Source organism: Ruditapes philippinarum, unplaced genomic scaffold (genome assembly GCF_026571515.1).
Source record: "Ruditapes philippinarum isolate M1 unplaced genomic scaffold, ASM2657151v2 ctg352_1_1_1_1, whole genome shotgun sequence".
Classification (NCBI taxonomy): Eukaryota; Metazoa; Mollusca; class Bivalvia; order Venerida; family Veneridae; genus Ruditapes; species Ruditapes philippinarum.
The window spans coordinates 195,520-205,287 of NW_026863555.1; positions in this window are offsets into that span (position 1 = coordinate 195,520).

Sequence of the window (9,768 nt, forward strand, 5' to 3'; positions counted from 1 at the left end):
AAAAATTTATCTGCAAGACAGTACTTTGTGACAGTCCAGTGACATGACATAAGGCCGTGCAGAAAAATGGAATATAACGCACATGATATGTAAAAATGACTACAACATTTGTGAAGTTTCACTTGAGCAATCGCTGTTACTAAAGTGTTTTGTTATACATGTTTTTGCATAAAATTTCTTTACTTCAATGTGTACATCATATATTTTATGAGAAAAACTAGATACAAATTTCGCCTCAGAACCTTTTGTAAGCTGGATTTGTGTTTCTGTCACCTGATAGACAGTTTGTCAACAAGAAAAACATTACGGTTTGATATTATAGACAGGTCCATATTTCTGGAATAATGTAAATTCTTTTTACCAAAGGATTCTTATTGGTAAAAATTTGCGCAAAATTTACAATATCTGATTGAATTTAAATAAAGGTAATAAAACTAAACTTAACATTATCCAAAGAACCGCTGATGAAATATACACGTTATATTTACACAACTATCACTGCATGATTCCAAAATTTACCTGACGTCATATTTGGTGTTGCCATCATAATTTCGTCACATTCATACATCAATTCATTGAACATGTCCTGTAATCTTGTCGGATAGAATCGATGTGAAGATTTCAAATTCTTCAATGTGAAGTTCGATGATTTATTATGATCCTCCATTTTTAAAATTAAGTGAATAATACTAATTGATGTTTTGATTTTATAATAAATTCACCCTCAGTGCACAGATGTTCTATTAAAACAGAACCGTTGATGTAAAATTCCTTCCAGTTCTACTGTGTTGTGCCAATATATAATGCACCACTAACGTCATTGATGTTAAATACAGCAAATTGACTTATTGTAACACAACATAAAGTAAAGTTAAACCATCACATACCGTTGAAATATTTCTTTTTTACAATTATGAACCAAACACCATTTAATTGAATATCACATTATCAAGAACAAGCAACGTAGTTTTATGAAAACTAAATACTCCCTTTACTCATAATTATTCATAAATCATTTTAAAGAACATGTGGAAAATGTGAACATAATAAAAATCCAATTTCTGTAAAGCTGCTTATTAAGCATCGTACAAAAAGTTAATGAAAGAAGATCCAGTCTTGTGCGTACTGCTTGATTTATTCACACAAGCTGTCATGAGCAGAAAGTCTATTGGATATTTACTGATACTATTAGAGAATATCCCATCCCAGTGATCTTGGACTACATCATGCATTTTGATATGGTGTTTTCATCTGATAAATTATTTGCTATTTCATTGAAGAGTAATTGAAGTGTTGAGATACTATTGTTGATATCTTTTATCTATTAATTTAAGTATTTAATATACCTCTTTTAACATTATTTCGCTTATTTAGTTTAACCTACCTGTAGTTAAAATGAGGCTAACATGGAATGGGAGTCATTCTGAAGATTGTTTATCAAACGATCTTTACATGACCCGATGCAAGGAGACCAAAACAAATTTTAGAACATCTTTACAATGAATTTTGTGTTTAAAGAACATCCTCTAAGTTGCCAAAGTCGTTTTGTGACATGAAACATTTATACATGTTATCTCAATAATTTGACGACTGAATACTGCCTAAACTTGGGCTGAGGTGACAAAAGGTGCGGATATTACTAATTCTCAATCACAAATTCGTGATCACTATCTTAACATCTTTTTATTCTTATTTTAAGGATGTTTGTGAACAGATTTCTGAAATTAAAATTCGTGTTCTGTTTGAAACGTTTATATAACACAGCATCGATGAATGGTAAGCGATAAATGAAACGTTTGACATACTCTTTCAATAATTATGAAAGGCATTTACTATCTTAAGACATTAGAGATACACATACTATCCAATAAACATGTGTTTATAGGAACAAAACGCCATTCCGTGTTAACCTCAAGGGATTTGCAAGTCGGGAAGTGTCAAGACAATTTACGCAAATTTTTCCTCATTACCCCTATGGAACAAAATATGACAAACACGTAAATAACTATGATACTTTATACTGCGTAAGTATGACTTTTATTTTGAAACCATTCTTATAAACATCTCATATTACTTGATTGAACGATTAGATCATACTATATAAACCGATAAGGACACTTGTGTCTTCTTCCTTAACATTTATTGCAACGTACGGAGGGTTTCAATGGAAATGGCATTGATTTACTTGAATTTTGTAAATGCAAGTTATATAATCTTTATTAACGCCTATGCCATATTGCTAAAACAGCCAAAAGGAAATTGTTATTCAGATTTTCCAATTGTCTTGGCAATATTCTAGCAATTATAAAGAAATCAGAAGTTGTATTGAGATTTTTAATGAGACGCCTACGGATATGTTGGCGATTAATAAAACATAAGATACTATTTTAAATCGGATGTCGTCTGTTTGTCTTTTAAAAATCACTATAATTATAACAATATGAATACCAAATATTTTAAGATGTTTAGTGTGCTCAAATAGCACGTATATATATGTATATGTAAATGTTATATCATAACATTTGTAGAACATGTTTAGTAAAATATTTGTTTTAAAACGTCATATATGCAAACATTAAAATATATGCTCATAATAACGTATAATCATTTTAGCCGTCACTCTATTTTTCCTTCCGGTGAGATCAACACTGTGAGTGCCTACACACTGGAACAAACAATTCTATAAGGAGAAAGAGTGAAACTTATCGTTATTATTTAAAATGTAAAAATAAAATAACATTTCTAGCTTCCAGATTTCTTATAAATAAATTTCTTCCCCTGATTAATATGCTTACTCCTTATTTATATTAAACTGACATTATGCTTTTTTGCTGACAAGTGAAGCTGAATAATAATGATCTTGATGAAATTTACTGAACGTCAGTCATCAATGTATGTGCATGAAATATAACCAAAAGGAAGCACGAAGAGTTATAAGGGTTCATCGCAAAAATTACATATTTAGAAGAAAAAGCTTTAACTTTTGCTGTATTCTATATACTCCTTGTCATATCAATGATACACTGCGTATTCAATATATCAATACACTTAGACAAGAAATCGTATTTCTATATAAACCATGTTTAAGTATTCGGAGAAAAGACATTATTTATTTTGTCTGTGCTCTACAACAATTTACAATTTAAAAAGTAGCCAACCAAATTTAGATACCAAAATGAAATCTTTGAATTAATATATCTTCTATTTTTGATATTAAAGACGTATTGTAATAGGTTTATTTCTGACAAAATAGGGAAAAGAGCTTTATAAAAATCTGACGTATAGCAAGCACATTGCATGTTATTTATATATTGTTGTGTAATTAAAATGAAATCAAAATGCGAAACATATTAAAAGTACACTAGCAGTTTGTTGTCCAAATGTTTGTGTCACTGAGAAATGTTCTGAAAATGCTGGTAACAATTCAATTTTTGGATTTAGATATATATATTTCTAATGTGTAAGAAATGTTATTGAACTTTGTCAAGTATTTATAATTTACAATAAATATTTGTTCTATTATTGTAAAGGTGTGAATCAATTGTCTGTTAAATATGTATTTTGTTGTTGTGTTCAATAACAACAAAAGTCCGTTCATAACACAGGTTACCTTTACCGTCGTTCATTTTATTTAACATATAATATGTTAATGTACGAAAACCCTGTCGAATTCAATCCATGAGCCATGCATTATTCTTTCATTCGTTATTGATTAAGTAACACATTGTCAAAATAATGTTCAATTATAATAACTTAACAGTAGCCTTAGAATATAACAACATTGCGACGTAGCTTTTCACAACTGCATCACAGTTCTTATCACTTGATGTTTTCACAATTAAAGTCTACAGTATCGAAGGTGTTTGAGCAATTTGTTAAACTTATTCTAAAAATGAATTACATTTCAATTAAAATTGTTATTTCTACTGAATGCTAAATAAAATAGATGACAGTTTCTAAAATAACTACAGTTTAAGAAAAGGTTCGATAAAACTGGTTATAATAGTATGTTCTTATCTTATTCCTGCAAATGATTAGTGACTTTTATGGTCCCAATTTCATTATTCACCCAGGCAATTCCAAGCATAATTTAACGTTTAGGAATGAGCGATGGTTGCAATTAGTAAAAAGACAAAGGGGTTGTGTCAAGGTTAATAAGTTATTTTAACGATTGCTAGCCTTTTGTAAGAGTACATTTATCAGTTACTTTATAGATTGTTATCAAACAACATTTAAACTGGAGGGAACACAAACTTGGAGGAAACAATTAATACGGTACTATCGTACTTATAACTCTAGGAAGAGCACACGTTCATCCGATGTTATACGACCTGATAAACCCTTAAAGTATTTTAGATTCTGCTGTACTCGTGTTTATATTTATTGAGAGAAAATGTCTTTATGCTATATTACGTGGGGATTTTCCCGTCCACAAGTGTCCAGACAATTTATGTCAATTAGTACTCATTACCCTTGTGGGATAAAATGTGTCAAACGAGATATATTGCCTAATCATATACTATTGCGGAGAGGAAAATAAATCTGATAAGTTGTTTGATATCATTTGTTCTTTTATTCTACAATAAAGCCTTTAATTGTACTTACACAATGTGATACTGAAAAGGAATTATATGCACAAGAACAACTTTATGTGTATTGCTGTTTCCGTTGTTTGCATTTAAACACAACCGTAATTTGCAAGTTAAACTTAATATTCAAAAATAAGTTTTAATGACCTCTGAAGGCTATGCTTTGATGGAATATTTGGTAACATTTTTACGCTTCATATTATTCCATACTTACAATTACTTACAACTACATGTTATAGTCAAATAAACACACAATTAAAAACATTGATACATTACATTTTAAAGCTAAATGCCTCCTCATTGCTGCGGATTTGTTGATGATTTCTTATCTTTGTTTGTATAGATTACAATTAAGCTTAACATAAATAATAATATTGTATTTTTTTTATTTTTTGTTCGTTAAATAACTTTCTTGTCATAAAAACTGTTGCATCAGAACATTTAACAGCTCTCCATGATAACCCAAAATGAATGCATAGAAATATGCATGTTGACTTATGTTTTATTCTACAGCCGGTGATTAGTATTTATATCTACAAATTTATGTAAGTGAGATATTTAAATTTTACTTTCTTGAAAATTATATCATACAAACACATTTTTGTGAATCCGTTTATTTTTGTAGATTTACAAGCAATATACAATTATAATAATGAAACTCCGTATATTAATCTTATTTTCATAGCTTTTTGTTTTAAAGTAGGAAAACAAAATAATAACCACAGTTGGACTAAATGCTGAGTAAAAGTAAATACGTATATAATATTGAAAGCATACATGACATCATCATGTGATGTAAGAATTTAGATAACATTAAGAACGTCGTGATTCGATATTGATAAGATTTTTTACATTATAATTTGTTATAGTTTTTTTATATTTTCAACTTTGTTAAAATTATAAAAAAAAGTTATTGTTGGATACTATATTATTGGAATCACTCAGCTACAAAAGAATTTTGAATGTATAAATTCCTCTTGCTATGTTTAAGGAATATTATTATAATTAAAGGTTTTATTTAGAATGAGATGTTAAATGCTACGCCTACGGATATATTCCGGAAATGTTTTATAAATGAGACTAATATTGGATATGATACGTTATTCAATGCCATGTGATTGTCTTTCTTAAAACACAATAAATAAAGATAACGCAGATAAAGAAAGCACGTATTACCATTACCTAAAAGATTGTGTTTTCAAAGAATATTTTAATGTATGTGTCAAGTATATCCTGGCTCGAACAACAAAACATAGTAAATAAAAATGAAATAATAAAAACAACAACAATAACAACAATTGCACTTATCTGGTCATTTAAGTAATGTCTTTATTTGTAATTAGAATAACTTATATATTCTTATTATTATTATATTCTTATGACCAACAATTAAAATTATTTTATAAAGAATTCTAAAGAAAGAAAGGACTGGCAGTATTTCAGCGTGTTTTTAAAATGAAGAAAAAACTAGGTTTATCTGGCTGAATTCAGTCTAACGTTTTGATACGCTTGAATCCGAAGAAGGATGTAACAATTTGCCTTTGATCGCATTTACTAAGTTCAGATTGCACACAATTATAAAGATAATACATTGTTTATTTAAAGCAACAAAATACACCATTTCCTGACCAGATAACTTTTAAGAAAACATGAAAATCAATAGGTCTATTAATTACCTCTTTAAAACAAAACGCTTGTTTATTTTCGCACAGTTAATCTGTAGATAACTCAGTCTATTGTCTTAAATAGCTTGTTTAATTTGGATAACAATATAAAATATGCCTTACAAGGAACAAAAGATATTGAAAACAGTTCAAAAAATATCTTGTACTTAACACATTATGTAATAAGCAAATGGCAACTGCATTCTTTTCCATATCAATAATGAACTATATTGTGTTTCCCTTATCGTTATCAGCAAATTTCTTATTTTCTACCATACGAAAATAAATGTACGGGCATGAACTATATGGGGAAGTTGCGCAAAGATTAATGGTGTGTCGTTGGAAAGTATGTCAATTTTAGGAATAAAACAATAATTGACACATGTATATTTAACAGGTGTTTGTCGGCGTAAAACAAATTTGTCTTTCAAATTGAGTTTGTTATAAAAGTTAATGTAGACGTAACCAAAGTTTAAAATATGTGTTTTACTTTATTCGGACAGTAATTATTAATTTTAATAAAGCAAATCGTTGGCTTGGATAAAACATGTTACAATAGACTAGGATAATTGGATACAAAAGCATATTTCTTTATACATCATTTCTTACCATTAGGAAAACAGACACCATTCATTTGTCACGCGAGAATGTTAAATGTACAATCCCCAAAGTCACCAAGAACGAAAGATTGCAATATCAAAAAGAAATCGTTGATTTAATATATCTTCCATTGATAACTTAAACATGTTTGTTTATGGTTTCAGGATATTGGCAAACTCGTCCCTGTGATTATTTCAATAAGGCAATTTCTGACAAGACAAGGAAATAAAATTGTTCCAATAACATCACATGTAAAAATATCACGCTGTATTTTCATATCGATGCTTTTACCTTGTTAGGCACATTTATCGTGTTAGGGTTAATAATTTGAGTACAGTTTAAATTCATTTTAGTTAATTTTCAAATATTCTTTATACATGTTAATGTACAAACCGTTGAAAATCTAAGCTTTTATATATACAGATTATATTTAAAATAGAATGATATGATAATAAGGTGTTGTTATCAACTACAACGATGATAGTATGTTACTATGTTTATTATTTACGAAAAAAGTATTGCTGTTTCTTCTTTTCTGTTTTTGAAAAGTGCAGCAATTAAATAAAGAGGGAAAAACACACATTGATATTTCTCATTTAATTAAAAGTTATTCTGAGCTTTCTTGACCTTTATGTATACATGTAACAATTGATATATGCTAAAGCCGCATGTTTTGAGGGTATGAATAACTTATAATGTCAAATAGCCTTGTAGAATATTGAAAAAATGTTGAAATTGGACATAGAATATAGATTTTTATACACATGATTTTACTTTATAAAATTAGAAATCATTTATCAATAAATTAATAAACAGTAATTTTGTCCATTTTCTCGCTCAGCCTAATGCAATTTAATACCTTTCAGTAAAACATAAATATGCACGACAAAATAGTGCAGATGATACTGCAATACTACTTCATACAGTATCATTTAATACGTGTAATACACACAATTATAATTATATAATAATCAACTTTATATTTTCTTTAAAATAGATCAATTATCGCTTATCATTGATTGTGCAAAGTACACAACGTTTATCTTTTTTTATCTAACTGTAAACATGATTTTAATCTTGTGACAAGCGTTCTGTAAAAGGATCACAAACATAACATCAATGCATTGCTAATTTAGACTCGCAATCAATCTGCTTTTACGTCCTTCACAGAACAAACTTTATTAGTTTCATTTCTAGGAGTGTTCGACTGATACCTACTTTATGACAATATAATCCCTGGTTATAATGGGGAAAATAAATGACAGGATCCTGGATAAAAAAGGAGGTTCAGCCATCTTAGTAATAACATTTTTGTTTCCTATAAAAGATTGTGTTTGCTACTAACGTGTGGGATTGATCTATTCATAATGTAAATGGTTTATATTTGTTTTGTTTCATGTAAATCATTTTACTTTTCGTACGCATCAGTATACCTTGCCTAAGTAGTTGCATATATATAACCTGTCAGATTGTTGTTGTATTGTTATAAATCCTGTCAGTCACATAACATTAAAATATTCTTCAAAAAGGCAAACATATTTCACATAGAACTGATGTTTTCAAAGTTAACATTGTAAGTAAGAACACGAGATAATAGATTCTGTTTCAGTTAAATTTCAGACAAATTGATAATACACTGACCGTCTTTGAATGTTGACTTTAGTTTCAGCCATTGCTGGGTGCTCGAGAGGGCAACATTATCAATTTTGCAGTGATAGGTTTTCGTTAGACATTCTGTTTTTTCCTTCTCTTTTTTATGTTAAATTCTTGAGTTTGGCTAAATTTTTAGCTGTACCTGGGACAATTACCTATGTTGAATATGCTTAGCATGTACTTGTTAAATTCTTGAGTTTGGCTAAATTTTTAGCTGTTACTGGGACAACTATCAATGTTAAACATGCTTAGCATGCACTTATATCCATTTATTCGCTTTTATGTTCACATTTGATCTTTTTAGGTTATTTAAACAAACTTAAGTAATCTAAAAATGTCCTAATATTGTTGTGTATGGATTGCCTTACAATTCTGTTGTTACATGTCAGCATAGTTCAAGTGAATATAAAACTACTATGGGGAAGGAAACTATCACGCTAGCTTACAGAACGCCTGCAATTATGCACGAAAGGGCACCGCCACTTAATGTTTTCTAACACCAGGTAAACTGGAAAGTCGCCATATAACCTTTTATGTATCGTTATGACATAAAACCCAACAAAAACGATAAAAGAAGCTACATTAATAACCATGTCCATGTTACTAGCATTACTGTTGTATGCCTAGCATATCAGTTTGTGAAGCCAAATCGGTCAAACTCATTTAAGTCTGTATTTTTCTGTCATATGCTTTTAATACATCTTTTTATATACTTGTATATCTCATTAAATTTCGTCTTCTTAGCATCTTTTGACGAAAATATTCTTACATTTTCCAAGTTTTATGTCACAGCATAAAAGTGATAAATGAAGATTTAATACGCATGCATATCAATAATGCACAAAATTTAACAGAATATCGTTCATTACACTGAGCAAGCTTTTTCATAAAATTTGCTGAACGACAAAGACTGGCAGCTTTTTTATTTAACCAATATTGCAGTACCTATAAGCTACTTTTTGTGAGATAAGCATTTGTCTTAACATTTGTCTTAGAGGATTAGTCCATAGTAAATATATATCACATGATATTAACGTACATTTGCAAGCAGGGTAAAGTGTTTATGACTTAACCTCAGGGGTTTGTTTATTCAATTATTGTTCTGAAAATTTATGTTGATTACTGCCCATAACCCCTCTGGGATTACATATGACAAAAACATATTATTTCGCCTGGTCATAAAATAAGGTGATGTTAATAAAACTAACATTTCCTTCCCATTACAAATCCAAGTGTATACTGAATATCGAATTTACACCAAT